We start from the raw sequence: 15,664 nt of genomic DNA, 5'->3' as shown, positions 1-15,664 counted from the left end.
GCTAAGCCGAATGCTCCTAGAAGTCATATCTTGATGGAAATCGAGAAAGACCAAGATATTCATTGGCCTAAACCCTTGAAGGTTGATCCTGCCAAGCTAGACAAGAGCAAATATTGCAGATTTCACAAAGATGTTGGTCATGACACCGATGAGTGTAGGCAACTGAAAGATGAAATAGAGTTCCTCATTCGGAAAGGAAGATTGAACAAGTACACTGGGGAAGGAAGAGATAGGAATAACAATGGAAGAAAGAACTTTGAAGATCGTAGGAGGGACCAAGACGATCAGGGGCGGAATCCCCAACCTAGGGGACCGGTGATAAATACGATCTTTGGAGGACCACGACCCCGAGGGCCTGTGATAAACACAATCTTTGGAGGACCAACTGCTGCTGGACTATCCAGGAACTCCAGGAAAACTTATACTAGAGAGGTTATGCATATTGTTGGAAAACCCCCGAAGAGGGCCCGGACAGGAGTAACAATGACTTTTGATGATTCTGATCTAGTGGGTGTGAAATTTTCTCATGACGACCTGCTGGTCATAACACTTATAATAGGAAACAGCCCGGTTAAGAGGGTCCTTATGGATAATTGTGCTTCGATGGATATTTTGCTCCATGACACCTTTTTAAGGATGGTTTATAATGACTCCCAATTGATCCCAACTGACATGTCGATATATGGATTTGCGGGAGTGGAGTGCCCCGTGGAAGGAATAATCAAGTTGCCAACCACCATTGGTCGGGAACCAAGGCAAGTAACGCAGAATTTGGACTTTGTGGTGGTGAAGGCTAGTTCAACTTACAACGCTATCATGTGAAGAACTGGGATACATGCCTTTAAGGCCGTCCCTTCTTCCTACCATTCAGTTATGAAGTTTTCCACCCGGAATGGAATTGGAAAAGAGAGGGGAGATTAAAAAATGGCTAGAAGTTGCTATGTGGCCTCACTGAGGGCAGATGGAGTTGGGGGGCAAGTTCTGCCTATTGAAGATCTGGATATTCGAGAAAATGATGAGAAAAGAGGGAAGCTAGATGAAGACTTGGTTTCGATTCCTTTAGCTCCTGAGGATCCTGAGAAAGTGACTTTCATTGGAGCCACACTAGAGGAACCCCTTAGAGGGAAGTTGATGAAATTTTTGCAAGAAAATAGTGATGTGTTTGCATGGTCGGCAGCTGATATGCCAGGCATAGACCCAAAATTACTAACAAGCTGAATGTGGATCCGAGTCGGAAGACGGTGAAGCAAAAGAAAAGAAGTTTTGCCCTAGAGAGGCAAGAATCTATAAAACAGGAAGTAGAGAAGCTCTTAGAGGCTGGTTTCATTGAGGAGATACAATTTCCAGAATGGGTAGAAAACCCTGTAATGGTGAGGAAGGCCAATGGAAAATGGAGGATGTGTGTGGACTTCACTGATCTGAATGATGCATGCCCTAAGGACTGTTTCCCGTTGCCAAGGATAGATACTTTGATAGATGCCACTGCTGGACATGAGATGCTGAGCTTCATGGATGGATTTAGTGGATACAATCAGTTTAAGATGCACAATGATGACATCCCTAAGGTATCGTTCATCACTGACTTTGGTGTTTATTGTTATCTTGTTATGGCATTTGGTCTCAAGAATGCAGGATCCACCTATCAAAGGTTGGTAAATAAAATTTTTAAGGATCTTATTGGAAAGACCGTGGAAGTTTATGTTGATGACATGTTAGTCAAGAGTCTAGTGAAGACTGACCATATAACCCATTTGAGGGAAGCTTTCGAGGTCCTGAGGTACCACAATTTGATGTTAAATCCGACAAAGTGTGCTTTCGGAGTAGGATCTGGAAATTTTTTGGGATTGATGGTCTCCAAGAGAGAAATCGAGGCCAATCCCGATAAAATAAAGGCAATCCTAGACATGGAGCCCCCAAAAACTATCAAAGATGTTTAAAAGCTCACTGGAAGGGTTGCTGTATTGGGATGATTCATCTCAAAGTCTGGAGACAAGTGTTTGTCGTTCTTCAAGTCTTTAAAGAAGGTTAAGGATTTTGTATGGAGTGAAGAAAGCCAGAAGACATTCGAGGAATTAAAGAAATATATGGCTCAGGCCCCGTTGCTGGCCAAGCCAGCTTCGAATGAAGTTTTATACTTATACTTGGCCGTTTCAGAGAGTGCCTTGAGCGCTGTATTGGTTAAGGAGGAACTAAAAATCCAGAAACCCGTGTACTATGTCAGGAAAATTCTGCATGGAGCTGAGTTGAATTATTCAACTATTGAGAAGTTTGCTTTAGCCTTGGTAATGGATTCAAGAAAGTCGTGTCCTTACTTCCAGGCTCATAAGATTGAGGTGCTAACAAATCAACCCCTGAGAAATATCATTCATAGTCCCAAGGCTAGTGGGAGGTTGATCAAGTAGGCAATAGAGCTGAGAGAATTTCACATCAAGTATAAGCCACGAACGGCAATAAAAGCCCAGGCATTGGCTGACTTCGTGGTGGAATGTACCATACTCAACCAAGAAGTCGGGGGGTAGGAAGATACCATACCTCAAGACGAGGAAGTTGATAAGGGGGATAAAGAAAAAGATGATAAGGAGAAGGAATACTGGGTTCTCTATTTTGATGGAGCATAAAAAACAAATTCAAGTGGAGCAGGCTTGGTTTTACAAAGCCCCGATAGGTTCTTGATTGAATATGTTATGAAGTTAGACTTCCCAACCACAAACTATGAGGCAGAATATGAAGCTCTGATAGCTGGACTCGGCTTAGCAGGGACACTTAGAGTCAAGAACTTAAAAGTCTGTGGAGACTCAAAGTTGGTCATATCCCAGGTAAAGGGAGAGTTTGAGGCAAGGGATGATACGATGGATAAGTATGTCCGCCTAGTAAGGGCTGTGATGACCCAATTTGATAAATGTCATATTGAGCACATTCCGAGGGAGGAAAATGCTAAGGCAGATGCATTATCGAAGTTTGCTTCATCTGAGATAGAGGAAAGTTCAGGAAGTGTATACTTCCGCGTTCTGAAGACACGTCATGGATGGATCCCATTAAGACTCATATTCAAACCGGTTGGTTGCCAAATGATGCTACTGAAGCACGGAAGTTGTTTGTTCGAGCACTAAGATACTCTTTGATATATGGGATTTTGTATAAAAGATCTTACGTGGTTCCTTACTTAAGGTGTCTCAGGACCGATGAGGCACGCTTAGCTCTTGAAGAAGTACATGAAGGTATCTGTGGGAAACACTTGGGGGGCAGGGCACTAGCTCAGAAGATAACCCGTTTAAGCTTCTATTGGCCTGAAATGATGGCTAATGCCAAAGAGTATGTGAAGAAGTGTGACCGCTGTCAGAAGCATGCACCTGTCGTTAGACAACCCCCGAGATGCTGACCTCCATCAACTCACCTATCCCCTTTGCTATGTGAGGAATGGATATACTTGGGCCTTTCCCCATGGCCACGACACAAAGGAAGTTCCTGATTGTAGCCATTGATTATTTTACTAAGTGGATTGAAGCCAAGCCTTTGGCCAAAATCACAACTAAACAGGTTGCACAATTCCTGTGGGAAAATATCATGTGCCGGTATGGAATTCCCCGCATCCTAGTCACTGACAATGGAACACAGTTCAATAATGAGGAATTCAAGAAGTATTATGAGGAGAATAAAATTGAATTACGATTCACCTCTTTGGCTCACCCGCAAGCCAATGGGCAAGTGGAAGTGGTGAATCGAATAATCCTGGATGGACTAAAGAAGAGGATCGAGAAGTCGAGGAATAACTGGGTGGATGAAATACTCCCAATACTATGGGCCTATAGGACTACCTGTAGAGTCACGACTGGAGCAACTCCCTTCATGTTAGCATATGGGGCAAAAGCAGTTGTTCCTATAGAGATATCACATTCCTCCCCCAGGATTAAAGCTTTCAATACTGAGGAAAATGAGGAAGGGCAAAGGTTAGCCCTGGATCTAATTGATAAAGTGCGAGATGAGGCACATGCGAAGATAGTGGAATATCAGAAAAAGGCTTCATTCTACTATAACCTAAAGGTTAAAGAAAAGTTCTTCAAACAGGGTGACTTAGTCTCGAGGAAGGTGGAAGCTTCTGGTGTAGGGCAGAAAGGGAAGCTTGCCCCAAATTGGGAAGGGCCATACAAGGTCAAGAGTGTTCAAGGTAGAGGAACCTACAAGCTTGAGACTATGGATGGTTTTGAAGTCCCGAGAACTTGGCATGCACAAAACCGGAAGATTTACTATGTGTGAAGCGGTTGAACACGATTCTCACTTGTCAAGATGACAAGTAGGTTAAAAAGCACCTTGAAGCTTTGCTTGTTTAGGATTTACATATTTTAGTTTTGTTTTAAGGTTTATTAAGACTTGTGTAAGGGATGAATCCTAACAATTTGTGAAATTCAGAAAGTTTTCAAAATATGTTCTAGTAACAAGATAAGTAAACTAAGTGCATAAGATGAAAGCATAAAGTTCAATAAATAAAACTGGTTCGAATAAATAATACAAAGACTGATAAACAAAGTCTCAAAGACAAGATAAAATAGATAAGCCACACAGGGCTGGAAAGGCTCTAAGGAGCAGAGGTGCCCTCGGCATCCATATCATCATCTCCCCCGCTCTCGCTGGAAGTCTCTGACGTCTCGGAGGAGGAAGAGCTATCATCCACAGCAGGCCTGGAAGACGACTCGGGAGGAGGAAGAAGCGGGTCCTGAGGGATACGATCCGAGATAACCACTCGGGTACGAAACCTCTACAGTAAAGCCTCGTCATCAGGGCAGACGTAGTCCGCCGGGTTAATATTAGGATAGGCCTCGTTCACGGTCCCAAGGGCCGTGTCCCAGCCAGTCCTGAAGAACCCAGGGTGTTAGATTTTAATCGCAACGGAGGCATGGTAAAACACTTTTACACATATAAAATCCAAATAAAAGCATATAAATCGTGGTAAAAACATAGGGATCGATTACTAACCTTTAATAGCGATCCAAAAGCAACGATCGGAGATCCTTAGCAGCTGCTCCTCAAACGTGAAGCACTCCACCGGTATCCACCAAGAAAATGACGTTAAGGAGGAGGAGGAGGTGGAGAGAATTAGGTTTTTCTAAAATTTTTGGGTTCGGGTTAGAATAAAAATAAGGTTTATAATAGTATATTTATAGGCAAAATTTTTAGCTGAAATTTTTCCATAAAATATTATTACTATTAACCCTTTATTATTCACATTAATAATTAAAACACCTTTTAATTATTAATCCTTTTCTTTAACACTTTAGAAATAATTCTCTCTCTTAATTTAATTTCCAAAAAAAAAATTCTTAATTAATAATATTAAGAACTTTTCTTAATTAATTTATAATCAATTAAATCTCATTTAATGAATTAATAAATTTTCCAATTAATTATTTATTTCATAAATAAATAATTATTAACCATTATTAATCAATTCCTCCACCATTAAATCATTCTCCTTTTATGGTGTGACCCTGTAGGTTCAATATTAAGCCGGTAGTAGAAATAAATAATAATAAAACTATTTTATCATTATTTATATAAATTCTCTAATTTATTAAATATGATTAATTAATTAATCATATTTATTCTACATCGTGAGGGATACTTCTCAGCATATCGCGACTATCCGGATAATATGAATTCACTGCTTAGAATATCAAGAACCTATTCAGTGAATAATTACCGTACAATAAACTCCTTCTACCCTACAATGTCCCGATTAAATACAAGGCATGGATCTCGTGTCAAGCCTATCTAATTTAATCACTTGCTTACCATTTACTATGCTTAGTTCTATGCAAATTAGAAACTCCTTTCTAATTTCATTCACTCTGGCCAGAGATTCCTGAACTAGCATAAGTGGATCAGCCTTGAACATTCGCTTCCTTCACTGGAAGGGGTAGATCCTTTATTGATCATACACTATCTTTGTGTACAAATTCCTATACCCAGTAGAGCCCTAATAATTGTCCCTGGAGACTAAGAACTAAACGAAAGCATAGTTCAGTGTACACAAGATGACTATGACGACCTCAAGTCTAAGGATACTTGTACAACTATCACTATGTGAACAACTGCTGACACGTGAGTGAACTCCATCAGTTGTTCAGCGGGCGAGTCATGTTCAGTGAACTTATTCTATAATAAGCACCTACATACTAGCTATAGTGTCACCACACAAATGTCTATGAGAACAGACATCCTTCATAATGAAGCAAACATAGTATGTACCGATCTCTGCGGATTATTAATTACCAGTTAGTAATCCTACGACCAGGAACTATTTAAGTTTAGAGTTATCATCTTTTAGGTCTCACTATTATGATCTCATCATAATCCATAAAAAGCTTTACTCTAAACTATGGTATATCTTATTTAAACACTTAAATAGATAAAACCCGTAATAAAAACAAAACAAGTCTTTTATTAATATCAATGAAATCAAAACAGATTACACAGGAAGTTATTCCTAAATCCTAATACATGATTGGACTTAGGACATATTCCTTTCAATCTCCCACTTGTACTAAAGCCAATCACTCTGCTATCTAATACCCATCTAGTCTTTATGACGATCAAAGTGACTTTCAGAAAGTAGCTTTGTGAGTGGGTCTGCTATGTTGTTATGTGTGTCAACTCTATTTCAATACAATACAAGAAATGTTACCGCGCTCCCATTAACCCTTTTGTAGACGCATGGTTCATCTACGTTTTTGATAAAATCAAACTCTTTGATTGTCTCATCAAAACGAATGTTCCATCTTTCGAGAAGCTTGCTTTAAACCACATATGGTTCTCAGCAGCTTACACACTAGGTTTTCATTTCCCTTGGAAAGAAAACCATCTGGCCATTTGCCAGATTTCATAGTCGTAGTAAGCAACAATCGCAAGCAAAATCCGAACTGATTTTAACATGGCTACAGGTAAAAGGTTTCATCAAAGTCAATCCATTGCCTTTGTTTGAATCCTTTTTCCAAAAGCCTGGCCTTATAGGTCTCCACCTGCCCATCTGCTCTAATCATTCTTTCGTATACCGTATACATAGATTCCATTCCGGATTTCATGGCACTTTGCAATTTCTCTGAGTCAACACTACTCATAGCCTCATTATAGGTCACAGGGTCGTCATCATCAATGATCGACAACTCATTGTCATTCTTAATGACAAGGCCATATTACCTCTCAGGTTGGCGAGACACTCTCCCTGTTCTATGAATGGGCTGTTCTACAAAAGGTTGTTCAGTCAGAACAGGTGTTTCCACTTGATCCGTAGTAGTTTATGCTTCTTGAACTTCATCAAGTTTAATTTTGCTCCCACTGTTTCCTTCAAGGATAAACTCCTTTTCCAAGAAGGTAGCATGTCTGGAGACAAACACCCGATGATCGGTGTAAAAGTAATACCCTAAAGTCTCTTTAGGATATCCCACAAAACTATATTTTACGGATCGATATTCCAGCTTATCTGGGTCAACTTATTTGACATAAGCTGGACATCCCCAAATCTTAACGTGTTTAAGACTCGGTTTCCTTTCTTTCCATATCTCATATGGAGTTTGAGGAACAGATTTGGAAGGCACCTTATTCAGTAAATATGCTGAGGTATCCAATGCGTAACCCCATAGGAATACTGGAAGATTCGCATAGCTCATCATGGACCGAACTATGTCTAACAAAGTTCGATTTCTCCTTTCAGATACCAATCTGGAGGAGTCCACTGGGAGACTATACCATTTACTTTGAGATAATCCAGAAACTCTCCATTCAAGTATTCACCACCTCGATCTAATCGAAGAATTATAATACTATGTTTGGTTTGTTTCTCTACTTCATACTTATACTCTTTGAACTTTTCAAAGGCTTCAGACTTGTGTTTCATCAAACACATATCCGAATCTAGATCTATCATCTATGAAAGTAATGAAGTACGAAAATCCACCCATGGCTTGCGTAGACATTGGTCCACATACATCTGTGTGTACCATTCCTAGCAAATTTGCAGTCCTTTTTCCATGTCTACTAAATGGAGACTACAGTGCCACAATGAAGTGAGATTTTCATCATCCCTTTTCTTTTATTAGTTTGTTCAATCTGAAGTAAATTATGTCACATTTATACAGACCATTATTTAAAGTACCACGTCCATAAAGAATATTATCTCTAAGAATAGAACATTCATTATTCTCAATAATAAATGAAAATCCAGCCAAGTCTAACATGGGAATAAAAATAATATTCCTCACAATCGAGGGATCAAAATAACAATTATTTTAAACAATAGTCTTGCCCGTAGGCATATGTAAATGAAACGATTCTACATTTTCAGCAGCAACTCTTGCTCCATTTCCCATCAGTAGAATCACCTCCTCTTTCTCAAGAGTCCTACTTCTCCTTAGTCCCTGCAATGAATTGCAGATGTGAGAACCATAGGCGGTATCTAATACCCAAGTAGAAATTTGATTTAATGACATATTCACTTCAATCATGAACATACCTGAATCAGAAGCGGTAGTCTCACTACCCTTCTTCTTCTTCAATTCTGCAAGGTAAACCTTCCAGTTCCTCTTCCAGTGCCCCACCTTGTTACAGTGAAAGCAAACAACTTTGCTCTTGGGGTCTTCAGCTTTTGGTGGAACCGGCATTTTCTCACCTACTTTCTTCTTCTTGGAAGGGTTCCTCTTCCTTTTCTTAGGATTTGAACCTTTACCAATTAGAAGAACATAACTCTTCTTAGGGGGAAAATTCGATTCCGCAGTCTTCAACATGTTGTGGAGTTCAGGCAGGCTGACATCCAACTTATTCATGTGAAAGTTCACAACAAACTACGAGAACGAACTCGGAAGCGATTGCAAGACCAAGTCTTGGCTCAGCTCCCCATCCATGGCAAAACCAAGTTGTCCAAGACGTTCAATCAAATTGATCATCTTAAGTACATGGTCATTCACAGATGATCCCTCAGACATCCTACAACTGAACAGCTCCTTCGATATCTCATATGGAGCTGTCCTCCCTGCCACATCATACAACTCTTGTAGATGCATGAGGATAGTGTGAGCATCCATATGCTCATGTTGCTTCTGTAGCTCAATGTTCATGGAAGCTAGCATGATGCATTGAGCAACATTTGCATCATCTATCCACTTACGATACACAACATGTTCATCATTATGCACATCGCTAGCAGGTTCAGTAGGCTTAGGTGAGTCAATCATGTATTCCAGCTTCTCAATCCTGAGAACAATTCTCAAGTTTCGAAGCCAGTCAGCATAATTAGGACCAGTCAACTTGTGAGCATCTAGTATGCTCCTGAGTGATAGTGCAGAAGACATAACGTACAAAGTAAATCTGTAAATGATAAACACATAACAACACTTAGCAAATATTCGATTTCATTTCAAAAACACTATATGAATCGGGTCTTTATTCATAAGTGGCTCCCACTAGTTTATCTAATTTATTCAACCCCCTACATGAAAAATTAAGCATTCATAATGCTAGTGGGAATAGGGATCCTACATTCCATTACACAACCCCGGCTGTAGCACGAACCGCCATGTAATGTTCAATAGGCAGACAACTCTTGTCAATTACATCTTATGTTATTCCCTAATCAAACTTTAGCTTCTTGAATAATTGAGTCACGGCTGTGGCACAACAAACTCAATATTCTAAGTCAAGTCTAACCCAACATTCCGTACATTTGAATCAGTCTCGAACGGCCCACGGCTGTGGCACGTACCGACCTTTAGATTCTAATTCAACGTACACATCTCTATGTAATAGACAAGTATTTCTTATTTCGAAATCAAAGCCCTTGGTTGTAGCACGAACCGACAATGATTTAAAAATAAGAACTACTTTTCTATCATGTTGGAAGGCTATGACCGACACAAGCCCGTTGTATCATTGGCCAATTACTACTTGATATTATTTAATTTTAGAGGGATTATATTACGTTACAATCATAATCATATTATAAAGAGATTCTTCCTTTTAAATTAAATATTTCAAATCAATAATCAATAATCAGATGATTCCCAGATCGGGTGGAGCATTGTCAAGAGGCGTCACTTAATAACCCTTTCTTACAGATAGAAATCTGTTGTTGACAAAATCATCCTTTCTCTCATATCGAAAATTCATATTCAATTACGTGTTTAATAAACACAAGAATCTCATGATTGTATTCATAATATTATCATTAAGGTTATGAAACAATTTCACTATACTAGGTTGTCTAACAAACACCTTATGTTCATTTAAGTTCACCTAAATCTATCATCGCATGATAAACTAAGCATATATCACATATATAAACATGAATAAACATCAAGGTAGGCATGTTACATCATCTAGCATATAGGTCTAAGCATTATACATCTCTATGTATCACATGAAGCATTTCAAATCAATTCAAACGATCAAAAACAGCTTTAAAACACTTCTGTTAGCTATAAATAGTTCGAAACAATTTCATAAAATATCATATAATATACCATTAGAAGCGTCTCGAAAAGACGAATCCAACGGCACCAAAATCGCCCTATTCTGAGCTCACACGCGCCGAAAGAAGTTTCCCCACGCGCGGCCACGTGCACACGCGCTGTCAGGCGCGTGTGTGACTGTTCCCCACGCGCCCCCACGCACACACGCGCGTCACGCGCCTGAACCCCTGTGTTGATGTCAGCATGACGTCATCTGATGACGCCAGCATGATGTTAGCATGTCATCTGACCTTTGACCAGCGCATGGCTGACACGCGCCGCGCGTGGGCCTGGAGCGCGTGAACCCCACGCGCGCGTGGCAGACGCGCGGTCCTTCGCCCTTTTTCAGCAGTCGCCGTCTTTTCTCGCACGGAATTCCGTGCCGCCGTCCCTGTCAACTCTGTCTTTCTCCGTGCAGCACATACAGACACAGCAGATGCAGAATATACAAATATATATACATACTTACAATATCATATATATATATCTTTATTTAATTATGAATTTTAATTGCAACAACTTCAAAAATTCATAATAAAAAATCTATACATCATAAAATTATGAAACAAATACCCAGACGATCTACAACACTTGTAGAACCCAGATCAACATTCAAAATTATTATGAGAAACGATTTCTCATCAGACAAAATTAATCCATGATATAACTTGTAAAAATCATAATTAATTCATACAAGCACATAAATTCTGAAATTTTTACCACAGATCTATATGCATACAACCTAAGCTCTGATACCATTGTTGGATTTTAATCGCAGTGGAGGCATGGTAAAACACTTTTACACGTATAAAATCCAAATAAAAGCATATAAATCGTGGTAAAGACATAGGGATCGATTACTAACCTTTAATAGGGATCCAAAAGCAACGATCGGAGATCCTTAGCAGCTGCTCCTCAAACGTGAAGCACTCCACCGGTATCCACCAAGAAAACGACGTTAAGAAGGAGAAGGAGGTGGAGAGAATTAGGTTTTTCTAAAATTTTTGGGTTCGGGTTAGAATAAAAATAGGGTTTATAATAGTTTATTTATAGGCAAAATTTTTAGCTGAAATTTTTTCATAAAATATTATTACTATTAACCCTTTATTATTCACATTAATAATTAAAACACCTTTTAATTATTAATCCTTTTTTTAAACACTTTAGAAATAATTCTCTCTCTTAATTTAATTTCAAAAAATTAAATTCTTAATTAATAATATTAAGAACTTTTCTTAATTAATTTATAATCAATTAAATCTCATTTAATCAATTATTAAATTTTCCAATTAATTATTTATTTCATAAATAAATAATTATTAGCCATTATTAATTAATTCCTCCACCATTAAATCATTCTCTTTTTATGGTGTGACCATGTAGGTTCAATATTAAGCCGGTAGTAGAAATAAATAATAATAAAACTATTTTATCATTATTTATATAAATTCTCTAATTTATTAAATATGGTTAATTAATTAATCATATTTATTCTACATCGTGAGGGATACTTCTCAGCATATCGCGACTATCCGGATAATATGAATTCACTGCTTAGAATATGAAGAACCTATTCAGTGAATAGTTACCGTACAATAAACTCCTTCTACCCTACAATGTCCCGATTAAATACAAGGCATGGATCTCGTGTCAAGCCTATCTAATTTAATCACTTGCTTACCATTTACTATGCTTAGTTCTATGCAAATTAGAAACTCCTTTCTAATTTCATTCACTCTGGCCAGAGATTCCTGAACTAGCATAAGTGGATCAGCCTTGAACATTCGCTTCCTTCACTGGAAGGGGTAGATCCTTTATTGATCATACACTATCTTCGTGTACAAATTCCTATACCCAGTAGAGCCCTAATAATTGTCCCTGGAGACTAAGAACTAAACCAAAGCATAGTTCAGTGTACACAAGATGACTATGATGACCTCAAGTCTAAGGATACTTGTACAACTATCACTATGTGAACAACTGCTGACACGTGAGTGAACTCCATCAGTTGTTCAGCTGGGCGAGTCATGTTCAGTGAACTTATTCTATAATAAGCACCTACATACTAGCTATAGTGTCACCACTCAAATGTGTATGAGAACAGACATCCTTCATAATGAAGCAAGCATAGTATGTACCGATCTCTGCGGATTATTAATTACCAGTTAGTAATCCTAGGACCAGGAACTATTTAAGTTTAGAGTTATCATCTTTTAGGTCTCAGTATTATGATCTCATCATAATCCATAAAAAGCTTTACTCTAAACTATGGTATATCTTATTTAAACACTTAAATAGATAAAGCCCGTAATAAAAACAAAACAAGTCTTTTATTAATATCAATGAAATCAAAACAGATTACACAGGAAGTTATTCCTAAATCCTAATACATGATTGGACTTAGGACATTTTCCTTTCACAGGGAACACCGAGTCATCCCTTACCCTTATGGACTGAGTGAACTCCTCCGATTCGAAGTAGTCATCAATCACTCTGTCCTTCTCCGCCCTTAACACCACCAGCTCAGCGTTGGACTCTCCGAGCTCCTCCTCCTTATGCTTCAACATCCGCTCCAAAGCGGCGTACTTCTTCTGCTGCCTCCTGAGGGCATTATCGGCTTTGTCAGAAGCCCTCTTCCATGATTCAGCTTGCCTCACAGCGCCTTAGAAGTAGGCATTAGACTGAAATGAAACAATAAACAAAAGAGCAAGGCAAGTAAATGCTACAAGTAAGAAATAAAAATTTCAAGAAAAGGTCATACCGAGGCCAGAGACTGAGCTCCCATGAGCTTTATCCTCTCCAGGTCAGGGGTAACAACCACATCAGTAAAGTCTTTGGGAGTTACGCCGTGGTAGGACCAATCCCAAGCGTGCTTCATGGATCCAATAATGGTATCCCCTCGGCGGAATCCCCAAAGGGGCTAAAAGGCGCCCGTAGCAGCAGAGATAAGAGCAATAGCAGTGATAGGGGCACTAGGGGCTTCAGCTCCCTCAGCTGGAACCTCCACCACTGGCTCCTTGTGCTTTGGTAGTAAGCTAGGCTTCGTAGCCTTTCCTCGAGTATCCAGACCCGCAAGGCGAGCCTTCTTCATCCTGACAATCTCTTCAACGAGAGACACATTATCCTCGTTGATCTCCTTAGCAGCTGCAAAACACGAGAAAAAATAAAATAAGTGGTGTCAATAATGCATGAAACAAAATAAAAACGAGAAGGAAAGAAAAATACCCTGTTGAGAAATAGAGGATAGCCCCACGTGCATGAGGGATAACTCCTTCAAAAGAGTCCAGCTGATAGTGGCACCGTCATCTCGAGTAAGCTCATCATAAATGATAGTTTCCTTGGGGGTTAAGTGAATGGATTTGAGGCTACCATAACTAACCTTCCCGAAGGAAGATCTGAGGAGGGTGCCCCAGTCACCATTCTCCCACCTTAACCCGACCAAACTATTCCTCCAATTTTGGTTATTGTCGGGAATGGAGGCGCTGTTATAAATGTGCTTACACTTGGGCCTTTTTTAACGTAGACCCAACCACAATTACCAGAAGAGGTGTTGTAACATTGAAAAACCTTCCTAAAAATAGCTACAGATAAGAGAAAACCTCCCCTAAGATAACAAACCATGAAACATAAAATGTTCCTCCAAGCGTTTGGAGGAAGCTGACATAGGTTAATTTATAAATCAGCTAGGAGGTGAGGAATGAAGGGATGCAAAGGGAACCTGAGCCCAGCATCAAGGGCATCTGTGTAAATAAAAAGAGTATCGGGTTTCCAGTGGCAAGTACGGTCACCACTAGAAAATGGAACTAACCTAAGGGGAGGACGAACATTATAACGTGCATTTAACTTATCATAATCTATATTATGTCATGTATTGCAATGATTAAAATAGTCGAGATGTGCAGTGGAGAGATATTCGCCCCCTAGTATTAATCATATCTATCAAAGACATGTAAGAAGAGCGGATCTCGACATCCTTACCTCATTTTGAAGCCGAGGCTATCTTGGCCGCTCTTTCGGAATTCTTATCAGCCATTGATGGAGGTTGAAGGAAACCTTGAAACCTTGGAAGGAAGGAGGCCGGAAAAGGCTTGGAGATGGCCGGAAAACTCTTAGAGAAGGAATAATGTTGAGAGTGTTGAGAAAAGAAGAAGGAGTTTGAGAAATGAGTGAAATGAGAAGTGTGAGGAAATCACTCTCCCATCCCACTCTTATATAGGCACAAAGAAGGCTAATTGGGCCTAGAAAAGCCCATATAGGCCCAAGAAAAGAATATTCTGGAAAGTTCTAGTAGATTTTGGAAAAATCCAAGTAAATCCTAGAAACAAATAGAAGATTCTAGAAAAATCTGGAGTTTGGGCTTTAAAAGAAGGCCCAACCCAAACTTTATTGGGCCTAGGGGTAAGAAAAGCCCAGAGTAAAAGCCCAGTTCAAGAAAAATAATGAAATTAAATCTTGTTGGGCTTGGAAATAAACAAAGCCCAGAAAAAGGGCCCAGGAAATTGAAATTAAAGGCCCAAAGAGACAAAGAGGCCCAGGAAAATAGGGACAAAAAATTGTTATTTTCTGACCTAATTCGACCAGGATTAACACTATGTTTTTGGTCGAATGGTCTAGGTCGAAATTACCTTCGACCAGGGCTAGAAGGGGAATATAATTCGGTCAAAACAAAAATCCTGACAAAAAATCCCTGCTAAAAAAAAAAATCCTGATCGAAAAATTGACCAGGAATTGAGGTCGAACACTTCTCCTCGAGGTTGACTTCGCCTAGGCTTAAAAGAGGGCTAATTCGGTCAGAAAATAGGCATCTTGATTGAAAAAAGGTAGAATCCTGATCGACAAAAAAAATATATATATGTGAAAATCCTGGCCGAAATTCGACCAGGATTCCAGTTCGAAATGCTCCTGCTCGAAAGGTTGTCGACCAGGGCGAAGTGATGGATAATTCGACCAGGATCTTGGTCGAACAGGATTCCTGGTCGAACCAGGTATAAAAAAAAGAAAGAAAAAAGAGAAAAGAAGAAAAAAATGAGGGAAGAAAAATCCTGAAAAAATGAGAATTAAAGGAAATTCCTTAAAATATTTTCTGGAAAAATATGAATATTTTCGAAAAATATGGAATAAATCCAGAAATTAAAGGAAATTCCTTAAAATATTTTATGAAAATGTAAATA

The sequence above is a fragment of the Apium graveolens genome, chromosome 2, assembly GCF_009905375.1.
Source record: "Apium graveolens cultivar Ventura chromosome 2, ASM990537v1, whole genome shotgun sequence".
In the NCBI taxonomy this organism is placed as follows: Eukaryota; Viridiplantae; Streptophyta; class Magnoliopsida; order Apiales; family Apiaceae; genus Apium; species Apium graveolens.
Note: the sequence above shows the minus strand (reverse complement) of the source record.